We start from the raw sequence: 16,884 nt of genomic DNA on the forward strand, positions 1-16,884 counted from the left end.
TACTGGGTTGCCACACTCTTAGATCCCCCAAACTTTTCGATCAACCTTTTCATTTTAATAAAGACCAAAAAAATGGTCATTTTTGAAATTATAAGCATTAGCAGGTTGTTAGAAACTGAAATCAAACAGTTTTCAACTCAAAACTTTATTCTAGGTGATGTTACATTTTCACATAGGACCCCTTGTTCGAAAGGAGCTTCTGAACTCTCTCGTCCATTGAATTTGTCAGGTTTTGGATGGTTTCTGCTTCAATTGTTTTGCATGAGGACAGAATACCCTCCCAGAGCTGTTGCTTAGATGTGAACTGCCTCCCGCCATCATAGACACTCCTTTTAATGATGCTCCAAAGGTTCTGAATGGGGTAGAGGTCAGGGGAGCATGGGGGTCACACCATAAGTTTGTCCCCTTTTATGCCCATATCAGCCAGAGATGCAGATGTTTTATGTGCAGCATGAGATGGTGCATTATCATGCAGAAAAATGATCTTGCTGTGAAATACACGGTTCTTCTTCTTGAACCATGGCAGGAAGTGCTGTTTGAGAAAATCCACATACATTATGGAGTTCATCTTTAGCGCCTTCAGGGATCCTAAAGGGGCCGACAATCTCTCTCCCCATGATTCCAGCCCAAAACTTTACTCCACCTCCTCCTTGTTGGCGCTGTAGCCGTGTTTGCGTGTGGTGTCCATCAACCAGCCATCCTCCACTCCATCCATCTGGACCATCGAGCGCTGCACGGCACTCATCCGTGAACAAAACAGTTTTGAAATCAGTCTTCATGTAAAGTTTAGCCCACTGGAGCCGTTTCTGCTTGTGTGAAGTGGATAGAGGAGGTCGACAGGATGGCGCATGCACAGCTGCAAACCTCTGAAGGACCCTGCATCTTGTTGTTCGGGGGACGTTGGAGGCACAAGCAGCTTCAAAAACTTGTCTGCTGCTATGACAAGGCTTTTTTGCCGCTGCTCTTTCAACCTGACGTAATTGCCTGTAGGAAAGAGTCCTCAATTTGCCCTTATCAGCACACACACGTGTGTACTGTGAATCAGCTACATACTTCTTGATTGCCAAGACACTTCATCCTGATCATCGCACAATGTTGATTGTAGTCATGCCTTGACCTAAACACTCCACAATTTGTTGCTTCTCAGCAGCCGACACATCCTTTTTCTTTCCCATTTTGGCAGAAAATGTAGGCTGCTTAATAATGTGAGAGAGCCTTCTTAAGTAGTCTTGCCTTTCATTGGACACACCTGCCAAACTAATTAGCACAGGTGTCTGCAATTGCTTACAGTGATATAAAGAGCCCTGACACACATCACCATCAATGAGTTTAACTGACAAACAAACAAATTCTTCCCTTATCACTCCTAAACACTTTTTGCATAATAATTTGGAACGCAGTGTACATGTGCTTTTCCACAAAACACCAGTGGTTCACGTAGTGAATCTTACAGTTCTAACTTGCCAACCGTGGTCTGTATGGAGTTGTTCAATAAAGGGCCCAAAATTAAGATAACATAGATGGGAGAGGTCTCTATGAATAGGAATTCCTAAGTATTTGATACCCTGTGAGGGCCAGGCAAAGGGAAAGTTGGACTGGATGGAATCCTATATGGATTTGGGGAGGGAGACATCGAGGGCCTCAGACTTCGCTGCATTGATTTTAAAATTTTACCATGTAACAAAGTGATCTATTTCAGCCATAACAGCATGGATGGATATATGTGATTGAGTGATATATACTAGGACATCATCAGCAAATAGAGAGCACTTGTACTCGGTGCCTCCCACCTCAATCCACCTAATATTGGGGTTATGGCGAATTGATGAGAGCAGGTGCTCCGTCACTAGGATGTATAAGAGAGGGGACAGAGGACATCACTGCCTTGTCCCATTGGTGATTGTGAAAGGTGATGAAAATGTTCTGACGCACCCCCTGGGCCTTGGGACACCCGGAGCCGGACCCTTTTTGGTGGATGCTGGTACTTGTAGTCTTCGTGGCGGCGACCCGGTTCCGTGGCTCAGGGCGGTCAAACCAGTGGCGGAACTATTTATGTGGTTTTGATGTTTAAATGTCCGACTACGCCACCCGTGGATTGCGGTCAGAGTGAACCGCCGCTACAGGGCAGACCGCTGAGGCTGGTGTTGTGGGTGCAGCAGAGCGTAGCATAACTCCCCACGGGAGGAGTATAGCCTCAGGGCAGTGTATGCGGAGGATGGGGGTGATGGTGCAGGGCAGCAGCAGTAACGACACGGAGTCAGTGATGCAGTTCAGGGTCTTTACTCACAGTTCTTATTATCCAGACCACGTCTGCAGGTAACGGCTGCCCATGTCGTACTGTGCTCACCAGGTGAGGGGCTCAGACAACTCCCAGATAACTTTGGAGCACTTCACAGGACCCCCTTTGTGTGTCCTTTGTCTGGCCTTTCTTACCAACACTTCTGTCCGGCTGCCTCGGGCCTCCTCTTGGTAAACTTGGCGCCAGTTTCCCTGACCCTATGTGGTGCCTTCCTAGCGGGTGTAGTGAGGGGCTGCGCCACATAAAATGTCAGAGCCTCCGGTTTCTAGCTGAGGGTCGTTTCCTGCCTCCACTAGTTCGGGGACCGGTCTCCCCCTTTGGCCTGACCCCTCCACGCAGGTGGATTCGGGCGTGCGGTGGCGACTCGCCCATCCGCACCCCTGGGATCCCTTCATTCCTCGTTCCTGGAGCCTTCTCTGCTCCTCTTCCTTCCTTCTCCCTCTTCCAGGCCTGGGCCTCTGTTACTAGGCCCGCCTCCGGAGCAGAGCTCATGCAGAGCCCCTGCTCCCTGCCACTTCTGCTCAGACTTCTCTGCACTGAACTAAGATGGTGCCCACCTTTTATACTCCCTTCTCAATGCACCCAGGAACTGCTTCCTCCCTGCTCCTGCACTACAGGGTTCCCCTTCCTCAGTGTTCCCTCCCCCCACTCCAGCCAGGGACAGGGACTGTTGTGCCCATCTCAGGGGCATATTGGTCGCCCTGCCCCACGGCAATGTGGTGTAATGCATGCAGGTGTCGGGTCCTGATCCACACTCCATCCTTACCTGAGAGTGAGATATCTCACCTCTGGGTGAGGTGCAATACGTCTGTAGCAACCGAGCCCTCAGGGTGCTACAGTTCCATTTATCTTCAGCCTAGGTGACGTATTGCGATACAGGGCCGTGATTTTGGCTATAAAAGGGTCCCCTAGACCCCTACCCCAAGCTTTTTAAGAGAATCATATATGGCGTGCCAGGAGACTCTATGGAATGCTTTCTCAGCATCCAACGAGAGTATCTAATTACAAATTTTTAACTGCATCTAGCCCAGGAAATACTTTGTGCCTAGTAGCAGTGTCTGCTAGTCAGCGGATTATCCCGGCTGTTAAGCAAGCTGCACCACCTGTAGTTTAGACACTTAATTTTTTCAAAGGAAATGCTTCGGGACCATGGGATACTTAGTGAAGAGCATCAGGAGGCACCCCAAGGCATAGGGGCTGGGACTGGCAGTAGGATGCCTTGCGGTGGACAGCCGAGCTCGATCCTTATAAAAGCTTTTTAACTGCAGCAGCTTTAGTGGACGCTACTGGAGCTGGAATTACCGCGGCTGCTGGCATGAGACTTGCCCTCCAATAGATCCTTGTAAATGGATTTAAAGTGTATTCATTCAAATTAGAGAGACAATTTAAATTAAAAAGCTTAGAGCTGCCTCCACCACAGGGGGGCTCGCTCGACCCACCAGCGGACAGGCACCAGTATTGGGAGAGCGGGCTGGCCGTCAGGGTTCACTGCGGCTCTGGCACAAACCCGGCGACACGGAGGTGGCACGGGCAGGAGCGGACTGGTCGTGTCGACTTCTCACTTTTTGGATTTTAGAAGGGCATGACATGCCTATATCTGTGTCTCCCCCTCCTTTTACTCCTCCACCTCTTTTATTTTCGCATGACTATATGTACTTGTCACTTTTCCATGTGTTAGTTATGTCTTCTGAACAGTTTGTCAGCTTTTGGACACCTTTGAAGGTCTTTTCTATGTGTTTTTGTTTGCCTGCCATTGGTTTTAACGGTGTTCGAAGGTGTTCGACGAACAGTTCGACGAACAGTTCGGCGAACACACGGGTGTTCGACGAACCGAACCGAACTCGAACACTACGGGGGTGGCTCAACACTACCGGTAACCCCAAGCAGAAGACCTTTTCAGGCAACATGACCCTCCCCCCTGAAGAGCAGCTCAAAGTCACTGGCAACCATCTCACCCTCTTCCTTCATTCACCCCTGGACGTATCGCTCCGCCCCCAAGTTACGGGTCCAGCTTGCTCTTTCTGTCACATTACCGCGATGAAGGGTTTAGCCTGCAGGAGACCCTGCGCCGAGACATTTTTGAAGACACCTGATGCGGCCGGTGAATCACTGCTAAACAAACCACACCTGTAGGGACGGCACAGCCTTTGCATGGACCCTTCGGAGCCCGCCCCGTCACGGCCAGATTGCTCACCACCAAGCGATCCTGAGAAAGGCTGGCCGGGCGATGGATCGAGCAGCGTCTACTGGCCATGCCACCTTGGATACGCCCGATCTTGTCTGATCTCGGAAGCAAAGCAGGGCTGGGCTCGAACAGTACTTGGATGGGAGATCTCCTGGGAACACCGGGTGCTGTAGACCATTTTGATGACGTTTTGCCCTACTGCCCAGCTCGGCTAGCATGGAACGGCGCCTTGCCGGACACCGACCTTAAGTAACTTAGATGATGGAAGCCCCAAGGTCTCTGAGCCAGTTGGCAGCAAAGTACGCTACCCCGCCGCCTTCACGCAGGCCTGACACCGAGCTACTTGCCACGGCTAGGAGTGCTTATTGACTCCGCAGCTCGCCGTGTGGAAATGATGGCGTTAAAAGCACCCGGGGCCGTGAAGGGGCCAGGCTTTCAGCAGGTGCCCAGGGAAGGTTTTGGATGCCGGCCGCCTAGCGAGGGCCAGCAGAGTAACATGTTTCTCTGCAAAGAAGATTGTGTAACCAAGCCAGACGGCTGACAAAGAGCTAACCTCAGTGCAAGGAAGGCAAGGAAGGTGCGGAAGGAATTGGGGAGGGGGGGGTGATTCCTGCTAGGGCCCTGAAATCATAAAACAGGCAGGAGAGTCTGACGCATGGTGACGGAGAGGTTGTAGGGGCAGATAGGGGGTGTTGTCACGTGCGAGCACGTGTGCATGCTGGCTTGTGTGTGAGAGTGCGCTTCCTAGGTGTGGCGTGCTGCAGATAGTCAAAGTGATTGTTCCCTTTCATTAAAAGTTAATCCCCGGCTGCAGGCTATTAGAAAGCAACTAACCGCGCTCTACTCACCCTACCCAGGTCTACCGGTGAGTCTCGCCTCTGCAAAATACCAGCATCCTTCTGATCACCGTGGGCCTCCAGCATTGTTGCTTCTTTACTTTTAATACTAGGCTCCTTTTCACCAGGTCCAGCGTCTCCCGCGTGGCTGGAGGCAACCACCGGTAACCCTAAGCAGAAGACCTTTGCAGGCAACATGACCCTCCCCCCTGAAGAGCAGCTCAAAGTCACTGGCAACCATCTCACCCTCTTCCTTCATTCACCCCTGGATGTCTCGCTCCGCCCCCAAGTTACGGGTCCAGCTTGCTCTTTCTGTCACATTACCGCGATGAAGGGTTTAGCCTTCAGCAGCAAGTGAGAGGCGTGTCTCTGTCTACGGACACACCACCCTGAACACGCCCGATCTCATCTGATCTCAGAAGCTACGCAGGATCGGGCCTGGTTAGTACTTGGATGGGAGACTGTAAAATAATACTCTTCCTGTATTATTTTTTTCTTCTGAGGACTTCTCAAAGTATCAATATCACGATATTCTTATAAAAAAATGTATCTGTTTATTCTTGGATTGTCCATTAAAAAGATTCAGATTGCAGCAGGTACATACAATAATTAGTTATAAAGTAATTGTCCATTTGTCCATAATTTGCTTAATTGTTGAGATTCACCCATCTTTCCTTGGATCCTGGCTGGTAAATCATGTTTTTGTCCAGCATGTGTCCAGGCCTACATGTCATCTGCTTCTCAGCATGAAGATTCTGTGTCTTGTGGGGTGGGCAGAGCAAGAGAGCCCCCCCTTTCTGTACCATGGGCTTTTATAGCCAGTCGTATGGACACCTGTTCTACATATGGTAGTGAACCAAAAATACACACACAAATAGCGCATGTCAACTAGACACGATGGCTGAGGCATAGAACTCAGAAAAATGATTATCGATTAACATTCCAAATGAATTTCCATAATTAACCATTTAACATTTCCCCCTTTTTTGAGAATAAAAGGACTTTAACTGAAAAATCTCAAAAGAAGATACATTCATCAATCATTTTTTCTTTCCTTCTTCCTTGGCAATATCATTAAATTTCCATAATAATAATAATAGTAATAATAGTATCAATATCGGATTATTGTTATATAATGATGTGAATTCATGCTATGGTAAGCCGTGACTAATATTCATTTAATATGTATAATTATACTTCCCTATATCTAAATTGAAGCAATCGCGGGTTCAATCGTCATCATCTGATGTCATCGGGTCATCGTCTCGTCTTCTTCTTGGTTCTTTTATAACAGTCTTTAGATGAAAACTCCTTTGAAATAAATTACAGCATGTAGATATTGTACAGTCCATAATTGTGTTCATTATTGTTCAGTCCATAAACTGTACTCTTTATTAGAAAGATCATGTGTGTCAGTTGATAAGAAAACAAAGTCCATGGATCAAATGTAGCTTTAATATCTGTGCAGTGTCACCTGGACTTACGTTGGATCGTCTTTGGAATCTTCCGTGTGTCCGCACTGGTCTCGTGTCACTTTTGGAACAGATGTGACGTCTTTGGTCAGTAAAGCAAGGGTTAACTTGACACTTTCCTGCTTTATATAGCACCATAACCAGTACTCAGTCCTTTATATACAGGACACATATGCCAGGTATTACCTGTTCACCAGCTTTCATTGAAGCGTTGCAGGTGATAAGAAACCACTGGAACGTGATGAAACTTAAACACAACACAGTACATATAGGATCATCGTCCTCTGCCGTCCTGGTGATCAGTGGTGTGAATTGTATTGTATGTAATGGACACAGTCTATTATAACACTCAGCATTCACACCTGTTACCTTCTGAGACATCCGGATATCAGTTGCTTCTTCTTGTAACTTTTGAGAATCTCTTTGATTTATAAAAATTAAAAGTCTTTATTAAGATAGAATTCATAATTGCGATGTCTTGATTGAAGTCTTCATTCCCTAATCTGATACCAAATCTGGCAGTTTTTCCTAACCTATAATATCACAGCGTACCATAGCAATCAGTAATACCATCTAATTATTATCAAAATATTAAAATAAATTATGTTTGGAATAATAAACAATAATAGATAATAATTCATTATCAATCAAGTTCTCCATATGATAGAACATTTTTATGTCATAGGTGTAATTACCTTTTCCAACCCATAGGTGTCAGTGTATTTTTAAAAAACAAGTTTTTATATCTTTATTAAACCAATAATATCAAAGAATGTATACTCCTGAACCAAAATGAATAAATATATGAATGTATGAATGAAAGAATGAATAAATGAATGAATGAATTGTTGTGTTTACTCAGAAAATGTAAACATTTTTTTCCTTAGCAATATATATTTAATGAAGCAATATTCTTGTATTAGACATTACTTTATTAAATATTAATGTGTTTTCTCAATTGAGATATTGAACTCAAATAAAATCAAATGAGAATTAAAAAATGAAAAAATAGAAAAATAAGAAGTATAAAGTAAGAATAAAATTTTAAAAATGGAAAATAAAATTAAGAGTAAAAATAAGAATAAAAATAAAAATAAGGCCTTTAAGTTTTAATGACAAATGCAGAGTAATTATATTCTCCATAAAAAATACCCTTATATCTCCATTATCTGGATGATTTCATATTTGTCATAACCTTGTACCACCAAAAAATATTAAATTATGCAACTTTGCATGTAATACCCTTCTTAATTATACCATAGTACCTTATTATTATTTCTTCTTTATTAAAATGTGTGGAAAATAAGTATTGATCAAAATTGATTATGTAATCAGGATCAAAAACACATTTTCCCCCTTAATACCAAAAATATTATTCTATAAAATTTATGTATATATCAGAACCAAATTAAAAATAATTATTCTTCTAGAAATATTGTGCATAAATTTCATATCGATGAGTAGCATAGATTTGACTAAAGAGAGGTTTGTACCTATTTAGGTAACCATTAAAAATAATATTATAGTTATTCAAGAATATTATCATGTGGAAAATTATTCTAAATATAAATTTGCTTTGTAAACCATTTTGATGTGTGGTTGCCCTTATCCACTATTAGTTAAATCAAGAAATAATAATTATTAATGAAATATAGAAATATATATATGTAGATACTGTAATACCTAATTATGTATTATAATTTCCTCAGAATTAAATATATTTTTGTACCTTCACATAAAGAAACATTTTTTTTTTTCAAACATACAAACATACGAGGCCTCTGTCACATCAATCACACTTAGCAACTGCTGATTTACTCATCTGTCACCTTCACTCTGACATTCACAGATCTGTTCAACTCAAACATTCCACATATGAAGTTTTAGATATATATATATATATATATATATTTAACCCAAAATTGTTGTATCCCAATTTATTAATGCGCATTACCATATCAATTGAATATTTTTATATTTCTTTGAATATTCCCCAAGTACATATTATATAATATGAGAGTAAGTCACTGGAATTTCAGACACTTGAAAAAACTCTTGTCTTAGATTCTTTTTTCACTGGCTGCCCGGTCTTAAGTTACATCAGTTGAAAATAGAATGAATGGGATCCTATACTATTAGCTCAAAGTTCAAAGGCCGCAGCTGTCACACGTCATGCTGTAAAGCTACTTTAATTTGCACGAACACTTCATGCACAGAAAATATTAGCAACACAAAAGAATTAATAAGTATTACATATATATTATAGTTCAACTAGATATATTGTTATTATTTTAAAATGTTATACACATAAAATCATACAATTTTCTCACTTCCTGTGTGAATAAAGAAATAAATCCATTTTTAGAGTTCTTTGATCAAATCCTGCTTTGGAATGAAAACTCTAAGGAAATATAAGAAAATAAAATTAAATATCAAATTCATACAGAAACAGAATTATTTAAATATCTTATACATATATTGGTTGGTTCTAATGTAATTCAAAATATTGCTACTTAAATTTATATATATGAAGTTCTAATTTATTAATTAATATATATATATATATATTATAAACGTATATATAAATACAATTATACGCAATCTCTACTTAGACAAGTGTATATATATATATATATATATATATATGAACTATTAGAAACTATGTAACTACAATTTTACTGTATAAGATTATAAATAAATATTGAGACATTGTATTACATTTTGATACAACATTATAATTACAGTTTTTCCTTAGCCACTCCCTAAACCAAATCTTCTGTCTCTCTCAAATATCTCCAGGAACGCCCTATTTAGGAAAGACATTTTTCTATCCTTCAAAACCTCAGAGAGCTGCCTGTTCTTCTGTCCACATTCCATGACGTTACTGTGAGTTGGTCGTCTCACCTGTCTCTGTACATCAGTTTCAGCCATTTTCCTTTTTAGAGAATCACAGTTCTGACTGAGAATTAACTCATTCTGTGGAGAGATGGATCTTTGCACTGGCTGATATGGCTTATAACATATATGAAATCTTCTGCGTATTTGATAGAGTTCACTATGGGGATGACTCAGTGTAGGAGAGTTTGATATTGGCTTTTGGTAAGATTTTACCTTTCCTGGTTTTATAAATTTAGCTTGATTTATTTTCTTTTCACGATTCTCATGTTTTCTAACAAAATCCAGCATCTGCGGACATTCAAATAATGAATTTTTTTGTGATGCCATAACTTGGGAAACTGAATTTAGGAATTTGAATTTTTGTACAAAAGTTGTTATCATATGTTGTACTTTTCCATTTTTGATGAGAGCTTTGTACAACCGTTCAAATATGGAAATGAATGTATATGTACATTCCTTCCTACCAATCCTTAGTTTATGAAGATCTTCTATGGTGGGAAAATCCTTTGTGACACAATAAATCAAATATCTTAATCTGTCCGAATCATTTTCCCATCCATTAGGAGAGTCATTTTCACAGGGCATTAAATGTAAACGTCTGGACAATGTCACAGGAATCCATATTTTAAATAATTGATTCCTCTCCTCATTGGATAAATCAAACTTATCAGAGAAGCTCTCAAATGTCTCTGAATTTCTACAGGCATGGATTTTGACATCATATTTTGGCATGATTTTGTATAATTTCAGCAAATTTTTCCTCATTTTAATTTGGAGTTGAGCCTGGGTAATTCCAGAATTCTCTGATATTTTTAGTGGCTCTTGTACGTCCGTTCCTCCTACGTCACTCATGTCTCCTCCCACATCACCTAGTATGTCGGTTTCTCGTATGTCAGTCACGTCTCCTCCCATGTCAGGTTTCTGTATGTCCGTCTCTTGGTCAGACCCAAGGTCACCTTCAGTTACAGACACGTGTCTTACTTCTTGTTCATTTTCCACATTACAGTCTGAATCAGTATCACCGTCTTACACTTCTACACTATTTTCCTGCTTAGAAATCTCTAACACAAGACTATGAAAAAAATCTACCAAATGTAGATTATTTCTCAATTTCTGTTTGTCTCTATTTACCAATTTAGAAGTTAACTGTAAATTCTGCAATTCACATTCTTTGTATAAACTGAGCCACAAAACTTCTATGTCATCTCCTACATTAACTTTGAAATTAATATTACTTTGTTTAGCAAAAGAAGAAATTATATCCATATTTTGCTTACCTTAAGATTCCTTGGCTTCTCTTTATCAGCACGTCCTGTCTTCAGTTCGTCTGATTCTTTTCCTGTGTGATTCTGTTCCTTGTTAGTACCTCTGCTTCCTGTCTTTCCTCAGTCTGTAGGTCCTTTCTGCTTCTTGTGACAAACTAGTGAATTTACTGACACGTGAACAACAGCTGTTCAGCTCGTCAGGACTCCCCCCTTGTTCACGGAAGAAATTCACTTACTTAATTAAAAAAAAAAAAAAACAGAACTGACTGGCTCACCATTGTAAAATAATACTCTTCCTGTATTATTTTTTTCTACTGAGGACTTCTCAAAGTATCAATATCACGATATTCTTATAAAAAATGTATCTATTTATTCTTGGATTGTCCATTAAAAAGAATCAGATTGCAGCAGGTACATACAATAATTAGTTATAAAGTAATTGTCCATTTGTCCATAATTAGCTTAATTGTTGAGATTCACCCATCTTTCCTTGGATCCTGGCTGGTAAATCATGTCTTTGTCCAACATGTGTCCAGGCCTACGTGTCATCTGCTTCTCAGCATGAAGATTCTGTGTCTTGTGGGGTGGGAAGAGCAAGAGAGCCCCCCCTTTCTGTACCATGGGCTTTTATAGCCAGTCGTATGGACACCTGTTCTACATATGGTAGTGAACCAAAAATACACACACAAATAGCGCATGTCATCTAGACACGATGGCTGAGGCATAGAACTCAGAAAAATGATTATCGATTAACATTCCAAATGAATTTCCATAATTAACCATTTAACAGAGACCGCCTGGGAATGCCAGGTGCTGTATTCTTTTGCTTTTTCCTTCCTTCCACCAGCAGGGGGCACTCTCTTCTATGCCTTTTTTCCATTCCCTTTCACAAGTGCACACATTCATTCTCTTTTCTTTTTTTCATTTGCTTTCTCTCTTGCGCTATTTCATCTCTGCAAAATACCAGCATCCTTCTGATCACCGTGGGCCTCCAGCATTGTTGCTTCTTTACTTTTAATACTAGGCTCCTTTTCACCAGGACCAGCGTCTCCCGCGTGGCTGGAGGCAACCACCGGTAACCCCAAGCAGAAGACCTTTGCAGGCAACACGACCCTCCCCCCTGAAGAGCAGCTCAAAGTCACTGGCAACCATCTCACCCTCTTCCTTCATTCACCCCTGGACGTCTCGCTCCGTCCCCAAGTTATGCGTCCAGCTTGCTCTTTCTGTCACATTACCGCGATGAAGGGTTTAGCCTGCAGGAGACCCTGCGCCGAGACATTTTTGAAGACACCTGATGCGGCGGGTGAATCACTGCTAAACAAACCACACCTGTAGGGACGGCACAGCCTTTGCATGGACCCTTCGGAGCCCGCCCCGTCACGGCCAGATTGCTCGCCACCAAGCGATCCTGAGAAAGGCTGGCCGGGCGATGGATCGGACAGCGTCTACTGGCCATACCACCTTGGATACGCCCGATCTCGTCTGATCTCGGAAGCAAAGCAGGGCTGGTCTCGGACAGTACTTGGATGGGAGACTATTTTGATGATGTTTTGCCCTACTGCCCAGCTCGGCTAGCATGGAACGGCGCCTTGCCGGACACCGACCTTAAGTAACTTAGATGATGGAAGCCCCAAGGCCTCTGAGCCAGTTGGCAGCTAAGTATGCTACCCCGCCGCCTTAACGCAGGCCTGATACCGAGCTCTTTGCCACGGCTAGGAGTGCTTATTGACTCAGCAGCTCGCCGTGTGGAAATCATGGCGTTAAAAGCACCCGTGAAGGGGCCAGGCTTTCAGCAGGTGCCCAGGGAAGGTTTTGGATGCCGGCCGAATAGCGAGGGCCAGCAGAAGTAACATGTTTCTCTGCAAAGAAGCTTGTGTAACCAAGCCAGACGGCTGACAAAGAGCTAACCTCAGTGCAAGGAAGGCAAGGAAGGTGCGGAAGGAATTGGGGAGGGGGGGGGGTGATTCCTGCTAGGGCCCTGAAATCATAAAACAGGCAGGAGAGTCTGATGCATGGTGACGGAGAGGTTGTAGGGGCAGATAGGGGGTGTTGTCACGTGCGAGCAGTTGTGCATGCTGGCTTGTGTGTCAGAGTGCGCTTCCTAGGTGTGGCGCGCTGCAGACAGTCAAAGGGATTGTTCCCTTTCATTAAAAGTTAATCCCCGGCTGCAGGCTGTTAAAAAGCAACTAACCGCGCTCTGCTCACCCTACCCGGGTCTACCGGTGAGTCTCGCCTCTGCTCCCGGCCTGTGGTATTGGCCGTGAAGCTGACGTTCCGTCGACAGCGCTGCAGCCGATCAGTGAGCTCAGCGGCTCTGAGTGGGGCGTTGTGTCTACAAGACCTTTTAAGGAAGCCAGCAAAAAAATTGAAGAGAAGGGAAAGCACAAAAGGACCTGGTCTTGCTGAGCACTGGAAAGGGCAGTCGGCAGCCAGACGTCAAAGTAGAAAAGCAGCAAGTGAGATACCTGTCTCCGCCTATGGCCACACCAATCTGAACATGCCCAATCTTGTCTGATCTCAGAAGCTAAGCAGGGTTGGGCCTAGTTAGTACTTGGATGAGAGACCACCTGGGAATACCAGGTGCTGTAGGCTTTTGCTTTTTCCTTCCTTCCACCAGCAGGGGCACTCTCTTCTATGCTTTTTTTCCATTCCCTTTCACAAGTGCACATATTCATTCTCTTTTCTTTTTTTCATTTGCTTTCTCTCTTGCGCTATTTCATCTTTGCAAAATACCAGCATCCTTCTGATCACCGTGGGCCTCCAGCATTTTTGCTTCTTTACTTTTAACCACTTCGCGCCAGAGCCTGTTTTTGCCTTCGTGACCGGGCCAATTTTTTCAATTCTGACTACTGTCACTTTATGAGGTAATTACTCTGGAACGCTTCAACGGATCCCCCTGATTCTGAGAATGTTTTTTTGTGACATATTGTACTTCATGATAGTGGTAAAATTTCTTTGATATCTCTTGCGTTTGATTGTGAAAAAATCGGAAATTTGGCGAAAATTTGCAATTTTCAAACTTTGAATTTTCATGCCCTTTAATCAGAGAGATATATCACACAAAATAGTTAATAAATAACATTGCCCACATGTCTACTTCACATCAGCACAATTTTGGAACCAAAATTTTTTTTGTTAGGAAGCTATAAGGGTTAAAAGTTGACCAGCGATTTCTCATTTTTACAACAAAATTTACAAAAACATTTTTTTTAGGGACCACATCTTATTTGAAGTGACTTTGAGGAGCCTTTATGACAGAAAATACCCAAAAGTGATACCATTCTAAAAACTGCACCCCTCAAGGTGCTCAAAACCACATTCAAGAAGTTTATTAACCCTTCAGGTGCTTCACAGGAATTTTTGGAATGTGGAAGAAAACAATCAACATTTAACTTTTTTTCACAAAACTGCTACTTTAACCTCAAATTTTTAATTTTCACAAGGGTAGCCAGAAAAAATGGACCCCAAAATGTGTTGTGTAATTTCTCCTGAGCACGCTGATACCCCATATGTGGTGCAAAGCCACTGTTTGGGTGCACGGCATGGCTTGGAAGGTAAGGAGCGCCATTTGACTTTTGGAATGGAAATTTGACTGGAATGGATAGCGGACGCCATGTTGCATTTGGAGAGCCCCAGAGGTGTCTAAACAGAGGAAACCCTCAACAAGTGACCCCATTTTGTAAACTAGACCCCTCAAGGAACTTATCTAGATGTGTGGTGAGCACCTTGAACCCCCAGGGGCTTCACAGAATTTTATAATGTTGAAGTGTGAAAATAAAAAAACACATTTTTAACACAAAACTGCTAATTTAGCCTCAAATTTTTAATTTTCACAAGGGCAGCCAGAAAAAATGGACCCCAAAATGTGTTGTGCAATTTCTCCTGAGCACGCTGATACCCCATATGTGGTGCAAAGCCACTGTTTGGGCGCACGGCATGGCTTGGAAGGTAAGGAGCGCCATTTGACTTTTGGAATGGAAATTTGACTGGAATGGATAGCGGACGCCATGTTGCATTTGGAGAGCCCCTGAGGTGCCTAAACAGAGGAAGCCCACAACAAGTGACCAAATTTTACAATCTACTCCTCTGTATAAATTAATCTAGTTGTGGGAAAATAAGTAGATAGGTAAATGGTCACTAAACCTATAGATGAATTCCCACAGAGGTGTCATTTCTATAATGGGGTCACTTCAGGGGGGATTATGCTGTTCTGGCACTTTTCAGAGTACCAGAGGTAAAGAATCCCCCCTGAAGTGACCCCATTTTGGAAATGAAACCCCTCTGGGAATTCATCTATGGGTTTAGTGACCATTTTAACTCAATGGATGATTTCCAGAAACAAGCACGCAATGGAAGGTTTAGATTCTGGAGAACCCCCCCTGGAAATTAAGTGAGCTCTACTCGAATGTGTCATTCACTAAATGAACCAAATGTTTGAATGACAAATTGGGATACATTTTTACAGTTTAAAAACGTGGTTCTGTGTGGAAGATTTTAAAGCAGTCAGTGACGCATAAGGCTGGCAATGATGGGCATTGTGGGCAATAGTAGCGGGTATCACGCCTCATTGCTCTCTTAGTACATACACAACATCTTTTCTGGGGGTTCCTTCTTGTTTCCGTTGCTGGAATAAGTGCAATAAAATGTCGCTCAGTGAGTCTTTTCACATCCTCAGATTCTAATGGATGAGCGGGGCTAACACTTTGAAAGACAAGATTTTCAATTACCTTTTCTTGATAATCAAGAAAAGGATCTGAATTTCCTGCTTTTTTGTACAACACAAAAGAATTGTATGTGGCCACCTGAAACAAATAAATAACCAACTTTTTATACCAGGTATAGGACTTTCTTGATACCTGGTATGGCTGTAGAACCTGGTCTGCAAGGTCCACACCCCCCATGTGTTTGTTGTAGTCAATGACTGACACAGGTTTTTGCTTCGGAGTGGTGGATCCTAGTTCTACAGTGGCCCTTGTGGCATCTGTGTGGATCGAGCTGAGGACAAAAATATCCCTCTTATCCCTATATTTCAGGGCAAGCAGCTCTCCGTTGCGTACAGCCCCTGACTGCCCCTTTTGAAACTTTTGGTTGACCAATGGTTGTGGAAACCCTAGACGGTTTTTACGGATGGTCCCACAAGCCCCGATGTTGTGTTCAACCAGACTTTTAAATAGGGGTATGCTGGTGTAATAATTGTCCACATATAGATTGTAGCCTTTTTGAAAAAATGGACTTATCAGCTCCCAAACAATTTTTCCAGATGTCCCCAGATAAGTAGGGCATCCTGGTGGGTTTAGTTGGCTATCTTTCCCCTCATATATGCGAAAAGCGGATGTGTATCCGGTTGAACTTTCGCACATTTTATAGAGCTTTATTCCAAACCTTGCCCTTTTAGATGGGATAAATTGCTTGAGGTGCAGTCTTCCTTTGAATTTTACAAGGGACTCGTCTATAGAAATATTTTGTGTTGGGGTGTAGAGGCTTAAGAATTTTTCTGACAAATTTTCAATGATGGGTCTAATTTTATATAACCTGTCATGTTCTGGGGCATTTCTGGGCAGGCATTGACTATTGTCGTTAAAATGCCAAAACCGCATGAGCATTTCATAACGGGTCCTAGGCAGAATGACTGAAAACATAGGGGTGGCTTGAACAGGGTGGTTGGACCAGTAGGATCGAATGCTCGGTTTTTCAACAAGCCCCATGGCAAATGTAAGTCCTAAAAATTTTTTTATTTCCGGGACATTAGTTGGTGTCCATAAATTTGCCCTAGCATAGTAAGATCGGGGATTCTGGCTTATGAATTGGGACGCGTATAAATTTGTTTGCACGACAATATGCTCTAGCAAGCTGTCTGTAAAAAACAAATTAAAAAAATGAATTGGTCCAAAATCTTCCACCTCCACATTTATACCAGGAATGGCATTGA

General features: G+C 42.5%; 2 pseudogenes; both read left to right on the forward strand.

Annotated features, from left to right (window-relative positions):
- The first annotated feature begins 4,540 nt into the window (after positions 1–4,540).
- LOC141268383 (5S ribosomal RNA) lies at positions 4,541–4,660 on the forward strand (annotated as a pseudogene).
- Positions 4,661–13,428: 8,768 nt separating this feature from the next.
- On the forward strand, positions 13,429–13,547 carry LOC141269675 (5S ribosomal RNA; annotated as a pseudogene).
- Positions 13,548–16,884: the final 3,337 nt, after the last annotated feature.

The sequence above is a fragment of the Phyllobates terribilis genome, unplaced genomic scaffold, assembly GCF_046119375.1.
Source record: "Phyllobates terribilis strain yellow unplaced genomic scaffold, ASM4611937v1 Scaffold_4__5_contigs__length_816908805, whole genome shotgun sequence".
NCBI lineage: Eukaryota > Metazoa > Chordata > Amphibia > Anura > Dendrobatidae > Phyllobates > Phyllobates terribilis.